The sequence below is a fragment of the Capsicum annuum genome, chromosome 11 (assembly GCF_002878395.1).
Source record: "Capsicum annuum cultivar UCD-10X-F1 chromosome 11, UCD10Xv1.1, whole genome shotgun sequence".
Classification (NCBI taxonomy): Eukaryota; Viridiplantae; Streptophyta; class Magnoliopsida; order Solanales; family Solanaceae; genus Capsicum; species Capsicum annuum.
The window spans coordinates 122,463,658-122,481,736 of NC_061121.1; positions in this window are offsets into that span (position 1 = coordinate 122,463,658).

Below are 18,079 nucleotides of genomic sequence, written 5' to 3' on the forward strand. Positions count from 1 at the left end.
GCGCACCCCATGGGGAAACACTGTGTCTGATGAATCCCTTATCTAAGAGATCCTTCGACTAATCTTTCAGTTCCTTGAGTTCTGCTGGTGCCATACTGTATGGAGGAATAGAAATAGTTTGAGTATCCAGAAGAAGGTCTATGTCGAGTCTATATCCCTTTCAGGAGGAATGCCTGGAAGATCTTCAGAAAAACAACTGAGTATTCATTAACAGCAGGAACAATTTCAAAGCTAGGATATTTAGGACTAGAATCTTTAACATGCATGAGATGATACACACACCCCTTAGAAATCATTCTCCTTGCCTAAAGGTAGGAAACAAGTTGACCCCTGAATGCTGAAATGCTACCCTTCCATTCTAGGATGGGCTCATTTGGGAACTGAAATTAAACTATCCTATTTTTGCAGTCAACTATAGCATAGCAGGAATAAAGCCAATCCATGCCAAGAATGACATCAAAATCAGTCATCTCTAACTACACTAAATCTGTTAACGTGGATTTATGAGATATCATAACCGAGCGGTTCCTGTATACCCATCGAGCTATAATGGTTTAACCCACTGGGGTAAAGACTGAGAAGGGCTCTGCTAGGACTTCGGGACTGATTCTGAAATTGCCTGCTATGTATGGAGTAACAAAAGACAAAGATGCACCTGGATCTAGCAAAGCATAAACATGAACAAGGAAAATCTGTAACATACCAGTAATAACATCAAGAGAATTTTCCTGATCCTATCGGGAATAAAAAGCATAGAGTCTATTTGGGCGTTGCCTACTGGTAGCACTGCAATTGGCACCCTGCTAGTTCGGGTGATTGGACTGAGTTGTAGAATGATTTTGCTAACCCTAAAGACTAGACTGCAGACACTCTCTAATCCTATGGCCTGGTTTCCATAACCAAAATAGACATCACTACCGGCTCTGCAAATGCCCTTGTAGTTTTTACCATAGGTCTGACAAAAGAGATTCGTTCGGGCACTTCTAACACTGCCCTGAGATTTAGAGCCTGGCATTTTGTCTTTATTGCCATCTGTGAATTTCAGCACTAGAGCGCTGGTAGAGGAAGTAGCTGGAATGGCTGACTTAGAGTGAAACTGTGAACGGGTTCGTCCATCTAACTTGGGGTGAGCAAAGTTGAAATTACCTGACCTTGCTCTCTTGTTCTGCCTCTCCCTAGTCTTAAACTTCTGCCCTTCTACTTGCTGGGCATGGTTCATGAGTCTTACTAAGGTCATATCACCTATCAGGATCGTAGACCTACACTCATTTACCATGCTATCGTTGACCCCTGATATGAACTTGCTCATCTTAGCTCTATTATCTGCAACCACATAAGGAGCATACCTGGATAGATGAGTAAATCTAAGAGAATACTCCCTAACCATCATATTCCCCTGCCTGAGGTTGATGAACTCAAGAACTTTGGCTTTCCTTAGTTCTTAGGGAAAGAATCTGTTTAAGAAGGCTATGGCAAATTCCTCCCACTCGATAGGGCCTGTATCATCTAACCTCTCAGACTTCCACTGTTCGTACCAATCATGAGCAACATCCTGTAACTGGTAGGCGACTAACTCAGCACTCTCAATAAATGTAGCACCCATGATGTCAATGACCTTTTGAACTTGGTCAATGAACTCCTGAGGGTCCTCATAAGACTTAGACCCATGGAAATATGGAGGGTTCATCCGGGTGAAGTCCCAAACCCTAGCTACTTTGGGAATGGCTACTGGATTGGCCGGAATGAGTGGTGGCCATTCATTCTGTGCAGGCATGGACTGAGTAAGTGTGGTAAATGCATCTCTAAACTCCACATTGGAAATATGTTTGCCCAAAGGATCTTCGGGCTGAAGAGATGGCTAGTTTGTTCTCTTTGGGGCCATAATCTAGAATAATAGAAGAATGGATTAGACTGAGAGTTTAAATTGTGATTATGCTCACTAGCATGACATGAATAACGAAGAAAGGGGACTGTAGGGGACTATTCCTAAAGCATCTTATAGCCTCCCACACATAAATGTGGCATGCAACACACCCATGTACAAGACTCTACTAGATACGACTTTCAGACTTTCTAGGACTCTATTCAACATGATGCTCTGATACCAATTTTGTAACAACCCCATTTACTGAACCAGAACGCTACATGGTGCTCATGACCCTGGGGGACCACAACTTAACCCATGACTGATATCTGTACCTGTATACTGCAAATCATAATTTAATATTACAGAATACATGGAACTGCAAGGCAATAAGGTTCAACTGAATACAATTATGTGGGCAAAAATACCCAAAACAACTAAATTTGAATGTGAATCTGAACATAAATCTGAAAGTAGATCTGAAAGCCTTTAAACTGTCTGAATAAGGAGTTGAAGGAACATGTCTACAACTAACTCCGTAGAACTAAACTGAAGAAATAAATAAATAAATTAAATCATATTGTCCTCAAATCAATGAGGACTCACTGTGTCTCTACAACTGGAATGCTACGGCAACTGCTGGGCTGGAGCTCGTTTCTCGGAACCTATGGTGTAACATGAAAAGAAAGCACCATAGCACAAATGCATCAGTACAACTGGAGTACTAAGTATACGACGATGGTAGGCTGAACGTAAAGGGTTTAATGCATGAACAACACTGACTGACTAATATGAACATGGGAGTGCAAACACACATATATAGAAACTGGGACCGTGAATACGTGATAGCATGACTTGTAAGAAAATACATGTTTTATTGATAACTACCCTGACTGATACTAAAACTGATAACATGGATGACTGTATCTGACAGTCCTGTATATACTAAAATCTGAAGAACTATTTGAGTTCTTTTATTGAGAATGATACTGAAATTGTGGGAAGTAGTGTTTAACCGAGATGCCCCATGTATGCTGTTATGGCTAAGCTGAGGTCCAACCTCTATCCCGACTGGAGGGGTGTCACTACTGTGTCACTTGTAAGGACAGCTGTGAGTGACCCTTATCTGGCAGGTTCTCAATGAGAATGGTGGGAACCCTAAACTTATGGGTTAAGCTATCTCATCAAGCCTGAGCTGACGGGTTGAGATGTCTCAACCTACGCTGGCTATGTAGTTCTAGAACACAAGGATTGCTACTTAGAATCACACCCTGAACTGGCGGGTGAGTTCCCATCCTTGGGTTCACTCAGTGCTAACCTCTACTCCCATCTAGAGGGACTGGACATGAGTAACTGACTGTGCATGACTTGATCTTATTGAATTCCATTGACTGGCGGAAGGTTACTGATATCTGACAAGTGACTAAGATCATGAGGTTTTCCTGAGTCACATGACTGACTAATGTCTATGGAATCATAGCTTGAGTTCGGATATCGTGAAATATGACCTGGATCTAGGCACACAACTATTGTTTTTGGGTACAAGTACCCCCAGCACTCGATGGAAAGAAACTAACACACACGACTAACATGACATAAGAGTAGAGTCCATAATAAATAATATAATAAGTAGGGATCTCATACTAAGCATGGTTATCGACAATGTATTGCATGGAAAGGATTTCATATCACATGGAAGTACTTGCACAATCTTAATATCATGTTCGTTGCATAATCATATTGGCAACATATACTAATAGCATGAAAGTTCATGTGGATCGCAAGGTTATCATACATCTTGTTGATAAGTAGGATTTGCAAGTAAACATAGCATAATCTTATAAGAATAGTTAATGAGTATTCCAACAACATTTACAAGGCACATTAACAACATATAAGTCATTGGAACGCAAGGGCATATCATGAATCCTTCACTTAGTCAGAATTTAGCTATATTGCATGATTTCTAGTTCCTTAGGCATTTTATCAAACACCTTACATGAATATCTTAAGCATAGGCGAATTCATCAAATTATACATCATGAACAACCAAATTTACATGTTTCAAACTCATATGATATCATGAATTCACAAAAAAATATATAAAGACTCCATCTTCGGAATCACCCAATGTTAACAACATGATCATCAACACCCAACAATATAGAAATCATACTTTATAATGAAAAAGAGGAAAACAATCAAGCATCAACATGGGTATGATCATATCACCACAATCAACCAAGCTTTTGTATTTTAAAGATTGATTCTTGAATTCTATGAACGAATTGAATCCATAGATGAACACTACGCATACCTTAGAAGGAAGATTCTTGATGATTGACGGAGGATTTCCTTGAAATCGGATCTTCAAGCTTAATTATGCAACCCTAGTTGTTTTCTCCTTTAGTTCTTGAGATGAAAATATGGTTGTAATGTGTTTAGAAGATATATATATCTTAGGGTTAAGTTTAGGGACATGTAAGGAGTATTTAAAGACTTAATTACCTTTAAAATAACTTAAGACGGAGCATTTTTGACACCTAGAATTGACTTAGGCAGCGCCCAAGTGATCGCCTATGCTTGGGTTAGGCGGCGCCTAACCAATCGCCTATACTTACTGTCTTTCACAAAAATGGGCATAACTTTTTGCTCGAGTGTTGGATTAAGGCGAAATTGGTATCGTTTGAAAGCTAATTCGATTCTCTACAATTTGGTGGGTCTAAATCAGCCAAAATTCAACATTATCATCGAGTTATACTTGTTCAAAGATGACCTTTGCAAAATTAAACACTAAAACTTGATGAATTTAAAAACTCTTAGCTTGCATTACCTTAAGTGACTCATATGAACATGCTTAATTCATCATAAGCTATCCTATCACTAGGATATTCATTGTAAGTCATGTACTCAAGTATGAATGACGGGATAGGAGATTTCATACATAGGAATACTTATTAACTTCCTAGCTTAGAAACATGTGGGGTATTATAATGGGTTCACCTTCCCATACTGAAAGGGCCCTGACGTGTGTTTGCTGCATTAATCGAAGGAAAACTTAAGATGCATAGAACATCTCCCAAAACATAAAGTGTGACATAATGCACACAGTTACAAAGATTAAACCTCACATTGGCAAATAAGAGTTTCGAGTTTTTGTCCTTCGGGACCTCCACCATCCATGTCTCTTCTAACACAACCCCTATTTAATCCCATATTAAAAGCCTTCAAACATAAAAAACAATTTACTAAGGAGTCTTTTAATTAGGAATTAACTATTGGTATCGTCATACAAAAATTTAAGATTTCAAGTCTATTCAATCATGCTATTACAAAGCCATTTTACCAAGTTGTCTCTAAAGTTTCCAATTAAACCAATACCATGTCCACCAAAGCCGTTCCAAACCATTTAAAATCAACCAAACCAATCTAGGTTCCATTACCATATTATGCAATAAAAAGATTGCAAGAATAGCCAAACTATGTGACAAAAATCATTCTTATTGACATTTTAACAAATATGTTGAGGGCATATAACTTCCAAAACCAAAACCAAATATCAATTGACCGTTCCCATGCAACCATCAAACCATAATGATAACATGAAAAACCATAAGTAAAACAAAGGAAAACATTATCAAACCATAAAAGAACAAAACCCCCAACGTCTATTTAAAAACCAAAACAATACCACAATAGTACCATGAAAACAATTCATTAAAGCATGTTTTTAGTTGAACTAGCAATGAGGGAGGAGTAACATGACTTACACACTAAGGAAGATAGAGAGAAACCATCCTTCAGAGCCTTAATTGATTGCCTTATAAAACCCTAGCCTTTTCTCAAACCAAGTGTTTGAGAGAGAATTTGAGATATATTTAAGAGTGTTTGATTGAGAATAAGACGTTAATGAAGTCCCGAAAGGTGTTTTATGTCATGTTATCCAAAGGAGTTATTTGGAGGAAACGTCCAGAATACCCCATCTTAAACTGTAAAAATCCTATAGGTGGGTACGAGTTGACCCTTCAACTCGTCACCAAATCATACGTCTAGTACCATCAAGTCGTAACCAGAACAGAATGTTTGAAATCCACACACTGTCCACCATATGACTCTATTGCCCCAACTTATGACCAGACCATACGACCCGTATGGTCCAGTCATACCCAAGACAGAATCCAAAGGGGTTAGACACTGGACAACATATGATTAGACTATACCACTCTTACCCTTTCCTTATGACTCTTAGTGAGACACTCATAAGATCCGTACCAACAAATCATACCAAAAATAGAAAACCAACCACCAATCACTGGACAACTTATAAAATGGGTCACCTTACCGATATACACATCGTACGACTTATATGATGAGTCGTTACAATACCAGTGAGCTTAAAGCATAGGAAATTTCCAATGGCCAAATCCCAGGGTGTTTCAATTCACCCCCACTTGGATAATTCATTCTCGAATGATGGGAAAAAGTAGTACAAGCATAATTTTGGCTCAACGCGCCTCTACTCTTACCTTTAACTAAGTTTGAAAATAAGGATATTAAGAACAACACGTACCTTACGCATAAATTTTTAGAGCAGAAAATGGGAATGAATATTTGGACTTCATGTCCTCTTCAGCTTCCCAAGTAGCCTCTTAGACCTTGTGGTTACTCCATAGAACCTTTATCGAGGCCATGTCCTTGGTCCACAATATGTAAACCTGCCGATCTAAGATCTCAATCAGGATCTGCTCATAAGATAGGGAATCCAAAATGTCAATATCCTTGATAGTCATAACTTGCCACGGTTCACCCATACACTTCCTTAACATAGAAACATGGAATACTGGGTGAATGGAGCTCAAACTAGAAGGCAACTTCAACTTATATGCAATATTCCCAACCCTTCTCAAAACTAGTATAGACAAACAAACCATGGACTTATCTTTCCCTTCTTCCCAAAATGCATTACTACCTTCAAGGGTGGCACCTTCAAGAAGACCCTATTACTAACCTCAAACTCCAATATTCTACACCTCATATCCATATAAGACTTTTGGAAACTTTGGGCATCCTTAAGTCTATCTCGAATCACCTTCACCTTCTCCATGTCTTGGTAAACCAAATCTATGCCAAACATATCCACCTCACCAACCTAGAACCATCCAATCGAAGACTTTCACATCCTACAATACAACTTTTTAAATATAGCCATTCCAATGCTAGAGTGGTAGGTATTATTAGACACAAACTCTACAAGAGGTAAGTGATCAACCTAACTACCACCATAGTAAATCATGTAAGCATGAACCATATCCTCTAACATCTAAATAGTCCTTTCTTCTTGCCATCCGACTATGGGTGAACAAAAATTCTAAGACTCACTTTAGTCCCTAAACTTTTTTGAAACAACCTCCAAAAGTGAGATGAAAATTATGTACCAAAATCAGAGATGATGGAAACATAAACCCCATGCAACTTCACAATCTCTTAGAGGTATAACCTCGCATAATCCTCAGCCAAGATATTTGTTCTTACTAGCAAAAGGTGAGCAACCTTTTCCATCCTATCCGTGATAACCCAAACCAAATAAAATTAATTTTGAGACTGCAAAAGACTGATAACAGAAACCATGTTGATCGTTTCCCACTTTTACTCTGGAAACTCAATTTCTTAATACAATCCTCCAGGCCTCATCTGCTCAACTTTAACTTGTTGGCACACCATACACTTAGCAACAAACCTAGCCATGTCTCCCATTATATTTTTCCACCAATGCATCTCCTTAAGGTCATGATACATTTTGTAGAACCAAGATGAATAACATAGTGAGATTCATGTACCTTAGCTAAGACGCTTTCTTACAAACCCTCTACATCAGAAACATATAATCTCCCTTGCTATCGAAAAGTACTGACACCACTAGTCTCAAAGTCCATAACCTTTTTCCCACCTACATCTCCCTTGATCCTCATCAATACAAGATCTAACATTTGTTTCTCTTTGATTTCAGTAGCAAGAGACAACTATGCCACTTTCTACACAAACCCACCACCATTGTCAGAGTCCAAAAGAAGAAATCAAAGGTTAGCCAACTGATAAATTTCCTTCACTAACTCCAACTTCTCCTTATCAACATGTGCTAGACTCCCCATGGATAATCTGCTAAGAGCATCACCAACCACGTTAGCTTTACCTGGGTGGTAGTGAAAACTCATGTCATAATTCTTGAGCATGTCAAGTTATCTCTTTTGCCTGTGGTTAAGCTCTTTTTGAGTAAACACATATTGCAGGCTCTTATGATATGAAAAGATATCCCTGTGCACTCCATACAAATAGTGATGATAGATTATCATCGTGAACACCACAGCTAAAAATTCCAAGTCATAAGTCCTGTAATTCTTCTCATGTACCTTTAATTATCTAGAGGCATAATCTATCACCTTGTTGTGTTGTATCAAGACTCAACCGAACCCCACAAAGGACTCATCAGAGTAGACCACATACCAATCAGTTCCTTTTGGCAAAGTCAAACACAGAGCCAAAGATAACTTAGCCTTCATCTTTTCAAAACTACCCTGACAAGCATTAGACTACGAGAACTTTACCTTCTTCCTAGTCAATTTAGATAATAGGGGTAGCTATAGTCAAAAACTCTCCAAAAATCTCCTGTAGTAACCAGCTAAACCCAAGAAGTTCTGAATGTCAATTGGAGTCGTGGGTCTAGTCCATTTCTTAACCACTGCAACTTTCTGTTGATCCACTAGGATCCTTTCAGAAGAAATGACATGACCCAAAAAAATAACAGTGTTTAACCAGAATTCACAGTTCAAAAATTTGCCATACAACTATTGCTCTTTTGTGGTCTACAACATAATGTGAAGGTGATCGGCATGATCTACCTTGCACTTAGAGTACACCATAATGTCATCTATGAACACAATAATGAATAAGTCTAGAAAATAATAAAAGGCCCTATTCATCAAATCCTTGAATATTTTTGGGGAATTGGTCAACCCAAAAGACATAAATAGAAGCTCCGAATATCCATAACAGGTAAGAAAAGTAGTCTTAGGGATATCCACTTCCCTAATCTTTAACTGATGGTACTCGAATTGAAGATTAATCTTGGAGAAAAATTTAGTACCCTACAGGTAATCAAACTAATTCTCTATCCTTGGAAGAGGATACTTATTCTTTACTGTCACCTTGTCCAACTGTCGGCAATTAATACACATCGGAAGAAAAATGTCTTTTTTATGCACGAATAACACCAGTGCATCCGATGGGGACACACTAGGATGGATGTAACCCTTATCTAAAGGATCCTATAGTTTTTCCATAAGCTCTTTCAACTCAATTGGATCCATTCCATATGGAGGGATAAAAATAGGACGAGTGTCTGGAATAAGATTAATCCCAAACTTTGTCACCCTACCAAGACGGACACCAAAAAGGTCATTTGGGAAGACCTAAGGAAATTTATTCACCATTGGGATGGAATACAATTAACGAACTTTCAAGTTAGAATCATTAACCCTGACTATTTTTTAGAGACACCACTAGGGGGTTAATCCCCGAGCTTTAAGATACGATATGAACTTTCCTCTAGGAGCTAGGAAGATACCCACCCACTTAATAACTGGCTAATTAGGGAATTTAAATATAGCCTTATGGGTTTGACAGTCTAAAGAAGCATAGCGCGAGTGCAACCAATCCATCCCCAATATGATATCGAAATCAGTCATGTCTAATTTAAACAGATCCACCAAAGACTCTCGACCACCCACAGATACCTCACAACCCCTATAGACTCTTCTAGCCACTACAGAATTACCCATTGAGGGTAGAAATAGAAAAAAGATTCAAAACACACTCAAGACCAAAACCAATACACAGCCACAAATGGGGTCACATAAGAGAGAGTGTACCCCAGATTAAGTAAAGAGCACATATCATGATAAAAGAGTCTCAACATACCAGTCACGACATAAGGCGATGCCTTAGACTCCTGTTCGGTAGTAAGAGTATAATAACAATTCTGACCTGTGCCATAACTAGGTTGTGCACCCTTTGGTGTTAGAGCTAATGAATGCCTGGAACCTTTTTCTCCCCCAAAGCAAGCTTGGCTATTGGAAAACTTTTGACCATGTGCCCTAGCTGACCACAGTTGAAGCACTTGTCCATTCTATTATCAACCTAAATCTAACGCAATCAACTATAAAATTTGCAAAGAAGATATGATCGTGCTGTCTGTGCCCTGCTAGCCTGAGACTGGGCACCCTATGCCATAAATTTTTTGACACTATAGAAACGGCAATCACCCTATGGCTTTTTGTAGGCGAGTATTATCCGTTGATCAAGACACAAAATTGCCCCACTTCTTCTTGGGCCACTTCCCACTATCCCCGCCACTTTGCTATTAGCTACCACCCTGCTTAGAAAATTTAAACTTCTTTCCCTACCTTTCCCTTATCTCAACTTGCTTCTTCTTCTCTTCCTCTACCTGCTGCATGTACACAACCAACCTAGAGATATCAAAGTCCTTGTTCAATAAGGTATCCTTACTATAAAAAATCAAGCCTTATGACAACCAGGAAGAAAACTTATGCATTCTATCCCTCAAGCTAAAAACTAACTCTAGAGCATATTGAGATAACTGGTGAAACTTCAAGTCGTACTCCTTGACTAACAGCTTACCTTGCTTCAGTTTAACAAACTCTTATGCCATTGCTTCCTTTAACCCTTGAGAAAAGAAGTGGTCCAAAAAATAATTAGAGAAATCCTCTTACAGGGCTGACTTAGCATCATCACCCCTTGACTGGTCCCATTCCTCATTCCACTAGTATGACATATCTTTCAGCTGATAAGGGGCCGGATCCACACTCTCTACCTTTGAGGTATGTTTAAAATAGAAGATCTTTTCAATTCATCCAGAAAACCTTGAGGATCCTCCTCAACCTTAACACCAATAAAAGTGATATGGTTCAACCTCATGAATAGGCCAACCGTTGCTGCTTAAGAAGATAGAGTAAAAGATACACTATGCTCAGCCTGAGAAGCTACTAACTGTGCCAACATATGGATAGACTAACAAAACTCTGATTCATCATATTAGCCAAAGAAGCTCGAGAAAGACTAAGGGGAATTGATGGAACTCTAGGAGAGAAAGAAGGTATTGGACCCCTAGACCGAGTTTTGACGTTATAAATTCTCAAGTAGGATAGAGGACTTTCTGTGAACTTCAGATCTTCAGGGAGTATGATCTGAAAAGCAAAAAAACAAGAATTAGAGAAAATTTCAGGACCTTAGACTCTACAACTTGAAAATAGAACACATGAAAGTGAAATATTCTTAAATGCCTTGTAGCCTCTCTATTATAAGCGTGGCGTGCTACAAACCTTTAAAAGATAGTCTTTTCAACACGGCCTTATGGACTCCCATTTGTACATGAACCTAGGGCTCTAAAACTAATTTGACATGATTTGAACTTGGTCCTAGTCGTATCAGACATCTCAAGTTTGACCGGGACTAGAGACAGCCCCTAACACCCAACTATAATTGTCCTACACCCTATGTCAGATAAATTCTAAACATAATATAAGATAAAGCAACAATAACTTAAAGATATTTAATAAATTCCATAACCATAACCAAACCATTTTCCAATCAATGTCAACCCAAATCCCAGTGCCAATACCTAGGCTGACACCAATACCGACACCACCCATACCTATAATAGTCCCGTCAATTCTTTATCTCAAATTAAAGTACATACTGTTTGAACATGCCCCTGACCAAATCCAAAACCATAGTCTAAGAAATAAATATAAATGAAAGAATTCCACAGCATGAAATAGGGTATTTCTAAGTTTGGAAGCTCACTACTTCGTCTGACAAAAAGCTGTCCCTGGATCAAAGTCATTAAGCATGAGGACTAGTATGGCTGGTTCCTGCATCACGTGGATATACAATACTCAAAGACGATTAGCAGAGTGAACATTTGTATGTACTCAGGAATAAAGATAAAATAATGTAATTAATCAAAACCAAAGTAAATAACAATATGTAGTCAAATACATACATATCTATATATTATCGGGAAAGGGAACCGAGTTTAGCATGCATTCAATACCTTTAACCTAGATTGTGTAGCTTTGTTGTCCTAAATCCATCCATGGGCTATCTAGGTTCAGCTCTCCTACTGAAAAGGCCCTGACATGGATTAGCCACACAAACCAGAGAAAAACTTAAAATCCTAGAACATCTCAGAAAATATAAAGTATGACATAATGCACATAGTTACCAAGACCAAACCTCATATCAGCAAACATGACTTTTTAATTTTGCTGCCCCCAAGACCTCTACCTTCCATGGATTTTCAAACACAACCCCCATTTAAGCCCATATTAAAACCATTCACACATAAACAACTATTTAAAAAAGAGTCTTTTAACTAGGCGTTAACCATTGGTATCATCATACTAAAATTAATGCTTGCAAGTCTATTCAACTATGCCATACCAAAGCCATTTGACCAAGTTGTCTACAAAGTTTCCAATTAAACCAATACAATGACCACCAAAGCCTTTACAAACCATTTGAAACCAACGAAACACATATAGGTTCCGTTACCATATTATGCAATGAAAAGATTCAAGAATATCCAAACTATGTAACAAAATCATTCTCATTGACGTTTTAACAAACATGTTGAGCGCATATAACTTCTAATACAAAAGCCAAATATCATTTGACTATTCCCACAAAACCACCTATTCAAACCATAATGATAACATTAAAAACCATAAGTAAAACATGGGAAAACATTATCTAACCATAAATGACCAACACCCTCAACATCTATTTCAAAAAAATTAATACCACATTAATACTATGAAAACCATTAGTTAAAACATGATTTTAGTTTAACTAATAATGATGGAGGAGAAAAATGCCTTAGACACAAAGGAAGACAGAGAGAAACCACCCTTTAAAGTCTTAATTGATTACCTTGATGAAACCCTAGCCATTTCTTAAACCAAGAGCTTGAGAGAGATTTTTTAGAGTGTTTGATTAAGAATAATAGGTTAATAAAGTTCTAAAATGTCTTTTAGGTCATGGTATCCAAAGGAGTTATTTGGAGGAAATTTCCAAAATACCCCCATGTTAAATTGTAAAAAACCCCGCGTGTAGGTACGAGTTGGTCCTTCAACTACTCACCACATCATACCACTAATACCATCTTGGCATCATCAGAATATAAAGTTGGACATCCACACACTGTCTACCATAGGAATCTATTTTCCCAACTCGTGACTAGACCATACGGCCCATATGGTCCAGTCGTACCTAATATAGAATCCAAATGGGTTTGACACTGGACAACATATGATTAGACTATACAAGTCCTAACCTATCAACATGACTCTTAGAGAGTCACTCATACTTAGATCCATGTAAAGTCACTAAGTTTTAGATTAAGTAAAGGATCAACCCAACGACCCATTGTCGAACCATACAACCTATACCACCAAACCATATTAATAATAGAAACCCAACCATAAATCACTAGAAACATTATAAGATAGGTCACCTAAATCTTACCAACATCATAGAGCTTATATGATAAGTCATTACAAGACCAGTGTGCTCAAAGCTCAAGCAATTTCCAAGGGCCAAAACCTAGGGTATTTCAGTGATCCTCAGGATTCTTGAGAAAATCCTCAAGTATGTAAGATATGTGGTCAGTCAAGCACCCAGCTAGGTGGCGGGCAATGTTATTTGTATGTTATAACTATTTGGATGAAGGTAGAGTCTTTGAATAATGTTAATACAGGTATAATTTTTGTATGCTTTCAGTGAGCTGTTGCTTTATTTGATCTAAGATCCGCTTATTATGAATATATTTGTCTATTATGCACTATAATTAGAGTTTTATTATGAGTCTTTATCTGTATGTTTGCGTTTATCTACTTTCATGAGTGATTCTTTAGTAGTGGGTCTGGTTTATAGAACATGTGTTGTGACGATTTGAGAGTTTGATACTCAAGCTGATTTTCTTTTGTTAGATATGGTGGACATTGATGTAATTTATTTCATAGACTCATTAAATGCTTATCATGAAATCTATGATTATTTTACAAAGAATATTACCTTAGCCATTCTTGGTATACCCCCACATGTATGCAAGGATTGCATTAGCCATGTACTAATAAGGATTATTTTTTATGTTCGAGCTAGAAGACTGATATTTATGGTGTCATTTATCTTATGCATATTCTTGTTATTAGTTTAGAGAGTCCTTCACTTGATTCTATTGCTTTAGTCAATGATTTTTCTAATATTTCTCTATTGATTACCTAGCCTTTCTCCTAAGCTTGATATTGAGTTCATTATTGATATTGAGTTGGGCACCCGACCTATTTCTATGGAACCTTATCATATGGCTCCTGCCAAGCTTAAATAGGTGAATTATAAGCTTCACGATCTTTTGGGTAAGGGTTTTATTAGGCTAGTGTATTACCTTATGGTGCTCTTATCTTGTTCATGAGTAAGAAATATGGTTTTATGCATATGTGTATTGAATATAAGTAGCTAAATAAAAAGACAATGATGACTAAGTTTTTTATGCCTCATATTAATGATTTGTTTTACCAACTTCAGGGAGCAACAATGTTGTTGAAGACTGACTTAAGATTTTGTTACCAGGTGTTAAGGATTGGGAATGAGGACATCCCTAAGATAGACCTTAGGACTTGCTATGTCTTTTATGAGATCCCAATCATGTCTTTTTAGTTGACCAATGCCCAGATGCATTCATGGATTTAATTAACCAAGTATTTAGGACCAATTTGGGATCCTTTTTTATTGCTTCCATTAATGATATCCTTGTGTATTTGAGGAGTAGGGAGGAGCATGGGGCTTATTTTAGAGTTGTTCTCCAGACTAAGAAGAAACATAGGATTTATTCCAAATTCTTAGAGTATAATTTTTGGATCGAGTCTGTTATATTTCTTGGACACGTATAGCATAAGATTGGGATCATAGTGGATTTAGTGAAGATTGAAACTATTTGCGATTGGGCCATACCTACATCTCTGATTAAGTTCATAGCTTTATTAGTTTAGCAAGTTACTACTGGTATTTCATTGATGTTATTGCTACTATTTTAGTGCTTGTGACTAGATTGACTAGAAAAAAGGTTCCTTTCGTCCAAAGAGTATGAGTCAAGCTATCTAAAGTTTAAAGGCTTTCTTAGTTTAGCACCTAATTAAAATTTTCTTGTTGAGGGCTAGAGATTTATTGTGTATTGTGATGTTTTAGATGTTGGTTTAGGTTATTTTCTGATACAACAGGGTTGAGTTATTTCTTATGTGTTAAGACGGCTAAAGGTCCGAAACTGTAACCACCCCGCTCATGATTTGCTATTGGCAGTGGTAGTATTCACGCTAAAAATTTGGAGGCAATACTTGTATGGTTTTTATTGTGAGATCTATTCCGACCATCGTAGTCTACCATACATTATGACCCAGTGGGAGCTTATTCCAGATAGAGCAGGTGGATTGAGTTGCTATACGACTATGATCTCTCAATTCTATATCATCAGGGTAAGGAGACTATGGTTGAAGATTAATTGAGTTGGAAGAGAGTAAGTATGGGTACCTTGGCCGTTAATTTAATTTTAGACTGACTGTTGGATTGGGGCATTCATCCCTTAGACAACTTTATGGTTTGACTTGATATTTCATACTCTAATGGGATTCTTTCTTGCATTGATGCTAGGTACAATTTATATGACAAAATATAGAGTCTCCAATTTAAGGATAGTAGACTTTGTGGCATTTGTGATTAGATTCTAAAGGGTGATATAGGAGGGATACGTTAGATCAGAGGGTATTTTGAGATATAATTAAAGCATTTGCATTTTGAAGGTTGGATACTTAACGGTTGATATTAGGGAGGCTTAAAGCTCTAGATATTTTATTTACCATGGTACAACTAAGACGTCTAGAGCTTTGAGGCAAAATTACTGGTGGATTTCCATGAGGAGTGATCTAGCAAACTTTGTATCTTGTTGCCTATGTTTTCAGCAGGTAAAAAAGCAATCATTAGCAACCTGGTGGCCTGATTAAAAGATTACCTATTCCTAAGTAGAAGTGGGAGTGGATCACCATAGACTTTGTTAATGGGTTGCCTCACAATCCCTTTGTATTGATATCATGTAGGCCATTGTCTTAAAGGGCATCCCAAGTCCAACAAGAATCAGAGACCACCCCAGATACCCAATCCAACCTCCAATCATATACCCTGAGTCAGATGAATTCTGAACATAGAACAAATTAGAGTGATTATCAAATCAAAGAATTTGGGATAGGTCCATGACCATGGCCAACACAAAAAATTCTAACCATCCAAAGAAAACCAACAACCATAACAACAATTGAAACAATTACCAAATCCATATCCATAACATAATAAAATAGCACACACAAATTAAATATGGTCATATGGTATCAACCCTAATACTAATACCAATGCTAAGGCAGACACAATTGCCGACACTGCCCATACCAACCCATAGTATATCCACAAAGCCTCTATCCGAAATCAAAACAACATTCGCTTAGGGCATGCCCCCGACCACAGCATAAACTAATGTCCAAGACTAACTAATGAAAACATAGTAAACTAAAACTAGAAATGGAGCCTTTTAAAGTATGGAATCTCACCATTACAAGTAAGCACAAGTTGATCCCAAGTCAAATCATCGAGTATAGGGTGTAGTATGACCTACACCTGCATTGCATCGGGATACAACGTCTATGATGATTAGCAGTTAGAGCGCTAACATATAACTAAAGTCTAAGGATAAAATAGTGCCAATGGTTCAAAACTGATCAATCAATGCATATACCAATACAATAGATGCATATACATATATATATATTTATATATATATATATACCATTCCAGGATAGGGAACAAGATTAACATGAACTTTGAAATCATAATCTAGCACTATGTAGAATGACTGTCATAGAACAAGGCACCTAAGAGCTATATAACCCCAGCTCTCCCCTAGCTGGAAGGGTCCTAGTTCATTTAGCCACATGAACCAAAGAGTATCCATATCTGTATATGCCTCTATACGTGACTCAAACCTCCCGGCATAATTATGATTATTTAAGTGCAAATACATGTAGCAAGGGGGGCTCGAACCTCCCATTCATATATTCATTTGGGTGACTTGAACCATTTGGTCATAAGACAGCCCCATCGGCTAATGATACTTTCAGTGTAAGCCTTTTGGACTCCACGTTCACGGACTGGCAACACATCTCGCTATTAAGCCCAATTTTAAAAAATAAATCCACATACATAACCATTAAGCAAATTATATACCCAAGGCATTTTGTTGGTATCGTCATACCAACACTACTTGAAAGTATACAATATCCCATTACCATTATAATTCAACTATGCATTCAATTGAATTTGGGACTCAAATCCATCGTCTAACAAAGACACTTGTTCAATTTGAAGTTTAGGGACTCGAACCCATTACCTAACAATGATATAAATCAATTTAATGTTAGGGACTCAAATCCACTTAACAATTTAAAATACCAAGGTTACTATTTAAATCATTACATGGCCAACAAGGACTTCACAAAACCATTTACCAACCATTTATGTTCATTAAGCTAATGCCTAAGTTGAAAACATCCTTAACATGTGACTAGTTTATTCTTATAGGCGTTTTCACAAACTTTGAGGGAATGCTATTATCAAAACCAAAATCAATGAAAAATAACAAAATTCAGGGTAACCCATCAGCCATTCGTTAAACCACAATTACCAAGCACCCATATGTGCAAACAATGATAAAAACATGTATAAACATAAGTTAAAAAAAAAGAGTAAACAATACTCAACCATATGCAAAAAAACCCTCAATTTTGGTTTTCAAAACCCCCATTTAAGAATCATAATCACACTTTTAAGCAGATGATATTGTAGAACTAACAATGAAGGAAGAGTTACATGCCTTATTCAAGAAGATTAATGGAAGAAACTTGACTCTTAAGCCTCAAGATGATTACCTTTGAAGAACCTAATCCCCAATCTTCAAGAAAGATTTTAGAGAGTATTTATTGAGTGGTTGATCTTTCAATCATGGGTTATGAGAGGCCACAACATATTTTAAGACATGGGGAC